This window comes from Phocoena sinus, chromosome 14, assembly GCF_008692025.1.
Source record: "Phocoena sinus isolate mPhoSin1 chromosome 14, mPhoSin1.pri, whole genome shotgun sequence".
Lineage (NCBI taxonomy): Eukaryota > Metazoa > Chordata > Mammalia > Artiodactyla > Phocoenidae > Phocoena > Phocoena sinus.
The window spans coordinates 72456094-72466933 of NC_045776.1; the positions used below are offsets into that span (position 1 = coordinate 72456094).

General features: G+C 53.5%; 1 protein-coding gene across 7 annotated transcripts in view; it reads right to left on the reverse strand.

The window, feature by feature from the left end:
- The window catches only part of TRPV4 (transient receptor potential cation channel subfamily V member 4), a 75606-nt gene extending 73645 nt beyond the window's left edge, over positions 1–1961 (reverse strand). For all 7 annotated transcript variants that reach the window (XM_032602898.1, XM_032602894.1, XM_032602897.1 and 4 more), the window contains exon 1: positions 1887–1961. The gene's annotated coding sequence lies outside the window, so the exon portion shown is untranslated. The remainder of the gene's footprint in view (positions 1–1886) is intronic.
- Positions 1962–10840: the final 8879 nt, after the last annotated feature.

Sequence of the window (10840 nt, forward strand, 5' to 3'; positions counted from 1 at the left end):
CCGTCCCGGGTACTGGATCGCCACAGTGCCACCCCCAGAGCGCTCTCCTGGCCCCCACTCACGGGCGGCACACCCTTCACGGCATCCAGCACAGTGCTCCCTTGCTGGGCGCCCTCAGGTCTGGTGTGGGGGCTCCTGCTGGAAGCCACAGCTGGCACGAGGGGCAACCCCAGGGTCAGGGAGGCGGCCGTGGGAGAGGGGCAGCCCTTCCTCCCATCTCACCCGCTCTCTTGGACCGCTCAGTTCACGCCCCTCGGGCTGGGGCTAGGCTGGGTCTGAGGTGCCTCAGTGCCCAGCCCAGGGCTGACACAGGATGGCTTTCCCGGAGGGTTCGACGGACAAAGGAAATGGCTGAGGCCCAGCTCACACCTGAGGAGGTGGCGGGGGTGTCCACAGCCGCGGCCCGGATGTAAGGCATCTGGTCTGGATTTAGCTTGGGGAATCCCAGGCATCTCCACTGGGGCTCTCTTGCACGCTTCTTCCTCAGGTGCCCATTCCCTAAACCTTCAGAATGACCCCACCCTGCTTTCACAAACGTGAGCCTGACTGGCCCATGACCGCCATTTGCCGTGTGTCTTGGGAGCCCCTCCCCGCTCCGATTGATCAATGATGGTGGGAAAAGGGGCCCCCAGCCTTTCTGGTTCCCACTGTTACTCAAACAGAATGATGCAGAGAAATGCGGAAATGGCCAATCACCTTTCTCACCCCCTTCCATTAAGAAGACGTTGGGGCAACAACAGCACGAGCATAGTAACAGCTGGGGCTCCAGGCACGGCGTGGGTCCCCTCACAGGTCCGCTGTCCTCACCCCAGCCCCGGGGTTCACCTTCAGCCGACCCCATTTTCCAGATGAGCTCTCTGTCCCTCAGGCAGCTGAGGGAGCAGCCCAGGGTCACACAGTAGTGGGGTGGCAGGGTGAGGGTTCGGGCCCACACAAGCCCCACTTTTAACCTCACAGATGACCTGGGCTGACCCTAGTACCTGATCTCTCAGAAGAGGCCACCTCTTCACCCCGCTGTCCCCGCCCCAGAGATAAAGTGGCAAAGCTTAAACCCTCCAGTGGGTCTTAGCGTCCCAGATCAAAGCTCACACATGACATCAGGCCCCTACCCCTGCTCCCAGCAGAAGCCCTTGTTGCAGACACTCAGCAGACATAAGCCCACCCCCTCCTGGGTAACTTCCAAGACACCCTCTGGGCACCAGGCAGGGAGGACGGTGGAGCCGGACAGCCCTGGATGTAAATTCCACTTGGCTACATCCCCGACCTGAGAGCCTCAGTTTCCTCATCTGCAAAATGGGGAAGACAGATGGAGAAACCCGCTGGGGCTGGGCCAGGCACGGGTGCCTGTGGCTGGAACGGCCAGCCATGCGGGGAGGATGGGAGGTCTCTCCCTGTCTTCAGAGACCTCCCAGGAGTCTCCAGGGCATAGCTGGAGGGGAGGTTAAAGATTTTCCTGCCTCTTGCAGGGAAAGAGCCATCTCTCTGGGGCTCAGTAACTAAGAAGTGGCCTTTGGAAGTTCCAGGCTCCCCAATTCCCTCCCAGAGGTGGGGGGCAAACCTCAGGACCCCAACTCCCTCTTCCAAGCTCTCCAAAAAGGAGGTGACTCCGGGATGGGCTGCAGGGCCTTCTGTGTTTGCTTCCTGGGCTTGGATACTGGGGGACCTGGGCCTGCATCCCCGGAGCCCACGTTGGCGCCCTCTTCGCAGGTAACAAAACCCAAGCCCAGAGAGGTGGTGCCCGGCCCAAGGGCCCCCCGCGGGTCCCGCGCCTTCCGCGCTCCAGGCCACCACTCCGCAGCTTCCACGACGTGCCCGGAGGAGCGCGAGGTCCTCGGCTGGGTCGTCCCTCCCGGGGTCCCCGCCCCGAAGTTCCAGGCCCCACTCACCTCCGGGAGGGCTCCGCGCCGGCGGCCGGGAGCACAACGCTTCCTGAATCCCGGCAGCCGGCCCCGCTCCCTCCCGCCCGCCGCCGCCGCCGCCGCCGCGTCCCTCCTCCCCGAGCTCAGGTTCCACCTCGCGCGCCGCCCGCGGACTGCACCCCGCCCACCCCGCCCGCCCTGCAGCTGTGGCACCGAGCCTACCCCGCACCCGGGATCGGCTCCCCTGCGGGGAACAGAGGAGGGCCCTCAGTTTTCTCACCTGGAAAGTGGGCGTCATGATCCCTGGTAGAGGGCAGGCGCTCCGTGGAGGGGGCTCTGGCTGGAATCCTGAGATCATGGACTCCTGACCTCTCCAGCCTGGGACTCCTTCCTTATCTGTTAATGGGCATCTCGCTGATTGCTCACCGCTTTCGCTCGTTCATTCATTCAGCAGACAATTCAGAGACAGGTCTGCGGTAGGTCCCGGGCCTCAGGTAGCTCCACGTCCAGGAGGGGAGACACCTGTGTTACAGACAGTGCAGGTCCAGGACTAAATCAGTGTGAGCTCCTCTTAACTTCACCTCTACCCAGCGCCTAGCACGGAGCCTGGCACTGAGTAGGAGATCAACGAGTGCTTTTTCTTTTATCAGATGGCGAAGGTAAGCCCCACCACCCAGACACACCTTCTACCCCAGACACTTGAATACCTCCATGGGACGGGCAGCTCACTTTTGCCGGGACTGGTTGGAAGCCTCGAGCCAGACTCCCTGAGCCCAAGCCCTAGCTCTGTGACTCACTAACTGAACAGCTGGTCCCTTCTCTGTGCTCCAGTGTCCCCTCTGTAGAGCGCAGTGTAGATATGTCCCCACCTCACATCACAGTGAAGATGCTGGGAGCACCAGGTCTGTGCAGAGCCCAAGGAGCATTCTTAGCCCTTTTTATCGTTATTGTTTTGACTAAACTGAGGTAAATCTCCCACTGGGAAGACAGTGGGGTACGTCCTTCCTCATGAGCTTGCAAGTAGAAATAGTTCCCATGGGGTGTCGGTTCGGCAGCTAGAAAGTGGAATTTGAGAATCGCTGGAGACAGAGAACCTTAATGGAAGTGATGTGTTCAAACCACCAGTTTGAGGACTCCCCTGGTGGTCCAGCGGTTAAGACCCCGTGCTTCCACTGCAGGGGGCATGGTTTCGGTCCCTGGTCGTGAAACTAAAATCCTGCATGCCTTGCGGCCAAAACGAACAGACAAAAAATTAAAATAAAATTCAAACCACCAGTGTGAAACATTTACCAAAAAGAAACCTTAATAATGAACTCACTGAGCAAGGGGTGGGGTGGGGGGGTGTCATGTAAACCTTCCTCCCACCAGGCTATGAGGTAGGGATTGCTGTGCCCATTTTACAGATGGGAAACTGAGGCTTGGAAGGTAGTGTGGCCTCTCCAAAGCTCCCTCCATGAGGGGATGGGGAAGAGAAACTTTTTACTCTGGGTTTCCAGGATCTTAAACAGAGCAGACAGGCAGCTATCTGGCAGTGAGGAATGTAAACAGGGGGCCCCTCATACTTCCCTGATGGAAAGCCCATCTGTTGGGGGTCTTCTGGGCCGGGGCTGGGGCTGGGCCAGGTTGGGAAGCAGAGGAGTCATGGGCATAACTAGTCTGGAGCCCATTTCTGCAGAAAGACCCTTCTCAAATGAAAAGAAAATGACAGGGATAATTCAGGTTAGTAGGAAGGTGATGGAGGGGATGAGAGAAGATAGGGTCGGGGAGGGTGTCCACTCTTCTCCAAAATTAGGGGGAAGAGGTATGAGCCCTCAGCATCTGTATGGTTAACCCAACTCCCTCCTGAACCCAATTTCATGGACGGGGCAACTGAGGCCCCATGCAAAAAAGTGACTCATCTTGGGCCAAGAAGCTGGATCTTGGCCCCTATGCCAGCCATGGGTTTAAACTCTGTTTTGCCACTGATGAGGTGGGAGCCGTGAGCAAGAGCCTCTCCCTCTCAGTGCCTCAGTCTTCTCATCTGAAAAATGGGTATCAGTTCCTACAGGACAAGGACCACGTCTGTCTCATTTGCAGCCACAGGACCAGCCCCTTGGCCCTTAGTAGGTGCTTTTAAAATACTGTTTGATTGAGACTTCCCTGGTGGTCCAGTGGTGAAGACTCTGTGCTCCCAATGCAGGGGTCCCGGGTTCGATCCCTGGTCAGGGAACTAGATCCCACATGCATGCCGCAACTAAAGATACCACATGCCGCAACTAAAGATCCTGAATGCCGCAACAAAGATCTTGCGTGCCACAACTAAGACCTGGCGCAGCCAAATACGTTATAAAAAAAATTATTTTTAAAAAAATACTGGTTGATTGAGCTGGAGGAAGGGGGGAATAGAGTTACAGTTTAATGGGTACAAGCTTCCAGTTTTGCAAGATGACAAGAGTTCTGGAGATGGATGGTGGTGATGGTTGCACAGCAACGTGAGTGTTCTTTGAGCCACTGTACTGTACACTTACAAATGGCTTAAGATGGCAAATTTTGTGATGTGTATTTTACCACAATAAAAGAAAAATTAGGGGATTGAAAGCATGCAGGCCTGCCTTGCAGGAAAGTGGGGAGTGGGAAGAGAAAGTGAGGTGCTCGGGGCACCCAGCAAACACTCGGTGGTTTGACTAAATATGAACAAGGGCCACTGCTAGGATGTGACTGCCATTATTTCACTGTTTTTTGTCTCTGGTGAAACTCTCCAGCTCTGCCTTGGAAGAACAAGAGACTCTCAACAAAAGGAATTTTTCCTCTTAGGGAAGGAAAAATTTTCAAAGCCCTTAAAACAGGCAGAGAGTCCTGTAGAGGCTATAGGCGGGCCCAGCACCTTGTCCCACATGGGTCCCAGAGTCCCTAGCAGGGGCACGGCCACTTCCACTAAGGGAGGTTCCTGGGCAGCATCGAGGGTCTACACTTAGCAAGCGCCTACTGTATGCCAGAATCAGTGCCAGGCACTGGGGAGAGATCGGGAGCCAGATGGGTCCACATCTCAGGGACTTTATACCTGGTACATCTGCCCCAACCCCCGGTTATAAAAACAAGACATACGCACCTCACTCTACAGTTAGCATAGCCCTGATGCTGCCAGTTCACCTCCTGACAACGAGGAAGGGAGAGATTCCTATGCCATCTTCTATAAAAGGACACAGAGAGCCCACGTGCCTGAGATCCTACAGCTGGTAGCATTTGAACCCAAGCTGGGCAGACTCTAGTATAGCAAGGTCAATGAGAATATGGTCTCAAAAAGACAGATCATAGGGCTTCCCTGGTGGCGCAGTGGTTGAGAGTCCACCTGCCGATGCAGGGAACGCGGGTTTGTGCCCCGGTCCGGGAAGATCCCACATGCCGCGGAGCAGCTGGGCCCGTGAGCCATGGCCGCTGAGCCTGCGCGTCCGGAGCCTGTGCTCCGCAACGGGAGAGGCCGCAACAGTGAGAGGCCCGCGTACCGCAAAAAAAAAAAAAAGTTGAGTCCTTGGTAGCAACCTCAAGGACTTGATTTAAAAAAAAAAAGACATATGTGTCAGCAAAGATGTGGAAAAAAAAAAAAAAAAAAAAGATGTGGAGAAGCTGGGACCCTCATACACCGCTGGTAGGAATGTAAAATGGTGCAGCCACCGTGGAAAAGTTTGGAAGTTCCTCAAAAAGTTAAATACAGAGTTACCATATGACCCAGCAATTCCACTCCTAGGGATACAGCCAAGAGAAATGAAAACATATGAATACCAAAAAAACTCGTATACAAGTGTTCACAGCAGCACTATTCATACCAGCCAAAATAGAAACGACTCAAATGATGAACGGATAGATGAAATGTGCTATATCTATACTGTGGAATATTATTTGACAATAAAAAGAATGAAGTAATTCCCTGGCGGTGCAGTGGTTAGGACTCTGCACTTCCACTGCCGAGGGCCCAGGTTCGATCCCTGGTCGGGGAACTAAGATCCCACAAGCCACATGGAGCCGCCAAAAAAAAAAAAAAAGAGAGAGAATGAAGTGTTCATGCCTGATACGAAGTGGATGGACCTTGAAGACATTAAACTGAGTGAAAAAAGCCAGACGTCAAAGACCATATACTGTATGATTCCATTTATATGAAATGTCCAGGAGAGGCAAATCCATAGAGACAGAGAGTAGACTAGGAACTTCCCTCGTGGCACAGGGGTTGAGAATCCACCTGCCAATGTAGGGGACATGGGTTCAAGCCCTGGTCCGGGAAGATCCCACATGCCGCGGAGCAACTAAGCCAACGTGTCGCAGCTACTGAGCCTGGCTCTAGAGCCTAAGTACCGCAACTACGGAAGCCCACACAGCTAGAGCCCGCACACCTCAACGAAGACCCAACGCATCCCAAAAAAACAGAAAAAAGAAAGAACGTAGACTAGTGTTTGCAAGGGGCTGGAGGGGCTTGGAGCGGTAATGGCTAAAGGGTATGGGGTTTCTTTCTAGGATGATGAAAATGTTCTAAAATTGACTGTGGTAAGAATTGCATCTATCTGTGAATATACTAAAAACCATTGAATAGTTCAAGTGAGTGCATTGCATGGTATGTGAATTGCATTTCAATAGAGCTGTTACAAAAGATTAAAAAAAAAGAAGAAGAATGTGGTCTCTGGAGTCCAAAGTATCTGGGAGCGGCTGTACCATATTTCTAAGCTGTGTGACCTCAGGCAGGTGACCTTGCTTCTCTGAGCTTTACTTCTTTGTCTATAACATGGGGATAGCAACTGCCCCTACCCCTTCCCCTACCTGGGAAGATTAAACACGATCATGTTCGTGAGGGCCGGCAATGCCGGGACATAGTAACTCTCAGTAACTAGTCCTGTGAGGGCACCGTGCTTCCCCCACCAAGACCAACATCCCCTTCTGAGCGCTCTTATGTTTACCCTACACTCTCCCTTACACATCTTCCTTCCCGCATCTTGTGAGGTTGGCATTAGTGTCTCCATTTTACAGATGAGAACTACTGAGTCCAGCAGGCAGCAGGCATCCCTGGCATGGCTCTCCCCTTACACTCCCAGGCAGAAACTTCCTTCCTCTCTGTTCCCACACCCCATGCTATTCTGCCTCTGCCCTCTCCCCTCCTTCTCTCCCCTGGGCACCCCCTTAGCCCTGCTGGTGTCCTCACGGCTCCAGAGCTTGGTTTAGGCCAACAGTTGGTATCTAGGTTCCTGAGGGCCTGAAGCTCTCCTCAGAGTTAGGGATGCAGCCAAAATCACCACGTGGGGCTAGATTCCTGCAGACCCTGGCCATCTCATCCCCCCCTCCAAATATACCTCAGAGGGGTGGGTTTCTCCAGCCCTTTTCACAGATGGACAAACTGAGCCTCCATACAGTGCAAGCCCTTTGCCTGAGGTACCTGCTGGTGATGCAGTCAGGATCTGAACCCAGGACCGTCTGAATTCAGACGACACTCTCCAGCCCCTCTAGCAGCCACTTGGCACTGGCCCCTGTGCCTTAGTGCCCTCAACTCTGACATGGGAAGCCCTGCTCACATCCACCTGGGTGAGATCGGGGAACATGGGGTTGTAGGCGTGAGAATTCTGGTTGGCCTTTTGGCTTTTTCTCTGAGTGCCAGGGAAGGGCTCAAGTCATGATGTGGAGAAGAAACAACTGGGGACGAGGGTGGGGGAGAACCAGGGCTGGGCTGTGTGCATTTATGCAGCAACTGCTGTGTGCCAGGCACTGCATAGGGCTTGATCCTCACCAATCCCTCCCAGCTACAGGACAGGAACATACTCAGAGAGGTGAAGGAACCTGCCCAAGGTCACAGAGCCAGGAGGGTGTGGGGTCTGATGGTCTTCCTCTGGGGGGCTGCCCCAATGGACAGCAGGCCCCCCATGAGATCACATCTCCCCACATTTACCTAGAAGCCGCAGAGACAGGATACCAAGAGGCTGGGGACACTCAGCTGGTTTGTCCACCTCGGTCCTACAAAGAGCGGGCTTTGTCCCAGAGACCATGAGGCTCTTCTGGAATTCTCCCTGGGGCAGAAACCTGAGGCCAGGTCGGGAGGAAGCCCTTCCCCTCAGACATCCGTTGCCATGGGAACAGCCACCCTCAGCCCTCAGCCACTGGCTGTGATTCCAGTCTGCTGCTGGGCAGCAGGCCTGGTTGCCTGTGGGTGTGGCTGAGCCACAGCTGGCCACGGGCATTTTGGAATTAGCCTTCATCTGGAGCTATGGCCTAGAGAGGGCGGGGAGCCTTGGCGCCAGTGGGATTTGAGTAATTCCAGGCTTCCCAGCTGGGTCCCCTGGGTGGGCTACTGGGGACGCATGGAGGCCCTTGGGATGGTGACCAGAATTGTGAGGGGGAGTGAATGAACATGTTCCTGAGAGGTCCATGACTTTCACAGAGGCCTGGGAGCCCCTCCCCCACCACTCCTCCACCCCTGCCCCCTGGCACATAGGTGATAAAGGGCTCAATTCTCCCAGCCAGGAAGGGGCAGAGGTTGGGGCAGCGGAGGGAGCAGCCGGGACGGTTAAGATCCTAGCTAACAGCTTTTTTTTTGTTATTTTGTTTGTTTTTTGGCTAACAGTTTTTTAAACTGAGAATTGTCTTTGTCACCCTGTACTCACAGAGGCTTATGACTTCCCTTGCTCTAAAATAAAAACCAAACTCACACTAGCCTCAGCATCGCTAGGTTTCCTCCCTCACTCTCCTCCCCGCTTGATCACCAGGCTCCAGACACTTTGGCCTCTCTCTGTCCTTAGAACGTGGTGCTTTCTCTCCTGCCTCAAGGCCTTTGCATCAGCTGTAGCGGCTTCTTTTCTTGGCCTGCTCTTTCTCCCTCTTCAGATCTCAGCTCAAATGTCACCTCCTCAGAGGGGCTCTCCCTGCCCTCCTCCATCTAAATGTCTTCCCGTGGACCTTGAGCCCCTTGGAGGGTGCAGCCTTATCTGACTTGGGGCTCCCATATAGTAGGTGTTCAGCAAACAGGAGTTGAATGACTTGCCTTCCAGACACTCCTCTCTGGGCTAGGTGGACAGCTGATTGTTATCAGCAACATCATAGCTGCCCTTTATCAAGCACCTTATCAGCATCATCATAGCTGCCCTTTATCAAGCACCCTCTAGGTGCCAGGCCCTGTGCTAAGTGCTTTGCACATGTGGTCCCATTAGATGTCACAAGGAGAAACCGAAGTGCCCACTTGTGGATGGAGTGTTGATTTCCCTGGACTTACGAATAAAAACCAGGGACTGGATGCAGTGACAGTCCACTGTAGATTGACAGAGCTAGAAAGGAGCTTTGAACTGTCCAATCCCCTGACTTTATAGATGGGGAAACTGAGGCCCAGAGGGGCAAAGGCACTTGCTCAGAGTCACACAGCAGATTAGGGCAGAGCGAGGAATCCCAGCCATATTGCACGATGTTTTCTGGGGTGTTCCTGTGGATGTGTTGCCGTGCACCCTGCTGTATCTTTCAAACCAAGAAGTGAACATGCTACGGTTTAACTGCACTAGGGGTCGGGTTGCCCCTCAGGAGCCCCTGGCAGGCCATAGCATCACAATAAAAATATTAATAAATGCCAACTATTGAACATTTTCTGTGGCAGGCATTTTACACACATTATCTTATGTAATCCTGCAAGGTAGAGGTGTTCCTGTCCCATTTTAGAGATGCAGAAACTGAGGCCCAGAGGGGTGAATTGACTTCCCTGGATCACACAGCTACAAAGTTATAGAACCTGGACTTGAACCCAAAAATTGTGAGGTGATGATGGTGATGGTGCTAGTGGTAGTAGTAGCAGCAGCAGCAGTAGTAGTAGTACTAGTAGTAGTAGCAGAAGTAATAGGACATACCTTCGACCCGGCGGCTGACATGAAGTCAGGATCCCAAAGCACCCACTTAAGAGGCTTCAAACTTTTCCAACAGTGTTCAAATAGGGCTCCTCACGTAGCCCTTGGAAACCACCCCGAACACGTTAGCGAGGCAAGGCACACACCCTGGGCTCGGGCTGCAGTTCCGGGAGGTGCGGACAGGCGGGGACTCCCAGCTCTGTCGCAGCGCCGCGGTGCTAACAGCGCCACCTACCGGAACCCGTGGGACCTGCAGGAGGTCACCGCGCAGGCCCAAGGGCGGGTGGGGCGCGCAACCCGAAGATGCAACGGAACGAACCAAAGGAACCCATCAACCGGACAACTAAACCCAGGGAATGGAATCCTCCTCCGTTCTCCTATTAAGCTTCTGTAAATGATGATCATTGGGTCAACACTGAACGATTAGCAGCCAAGCGCCTGCCTGGGCAGTTTCATTGACTCTCAGCGAGCTAGGAACTGTTAGTATCCCCATTGTACGGATGAGGAAACTGAGACTCAGAGAGGTGAAGCGATTTGTCCAAGGTCACTCAGCTGATAAATAACAGAGCCAGGACTCCAACACTGGATGCATTGTCATACGCCCTTCATCACACACCAAACATATCCATGCAGTTTTACTTAACGCTTACGAAGACAGCTTGCTACGTTGCAGGCACTTCAAATAGTAACTCTTTTCCTTTTTTTTTTCTTTCTTTTTTTTTTTTTTTTTTGGCCATGCCACACAGCTTGTAGCATCTTAGTTCCCGGACCAGGATTGAACCTGGGTCCTCGGCAGTGAGAGCTTAGAGTCCTAAACACTGGACCACCAGGAAATTCCCTACAAATAGTAACATTTAATATAAGCCTCACAACCTGTGAGATGGGTGTTAGCGAGACCCCCATGGTACAGAAAAGGAAACGGAGGCTTTTTTATGGAGAACTGAGCTTCAGTTCCTTGTCTGTAATAGAGATGTATTAAGACGGATTTGAACTATTGCTCATGAGGTTTAACTGAATGCAGCAACGAGTAAAGAGTCAGCCATTGTCAAACTTTGGGGCTCGCTCAGATTTCTGTGCACCATCATGTTAACCTGGGTCACATCCAGGGCTTCCCACGGTGGGAGTGTCCTGGCAGGAGGTATGCTG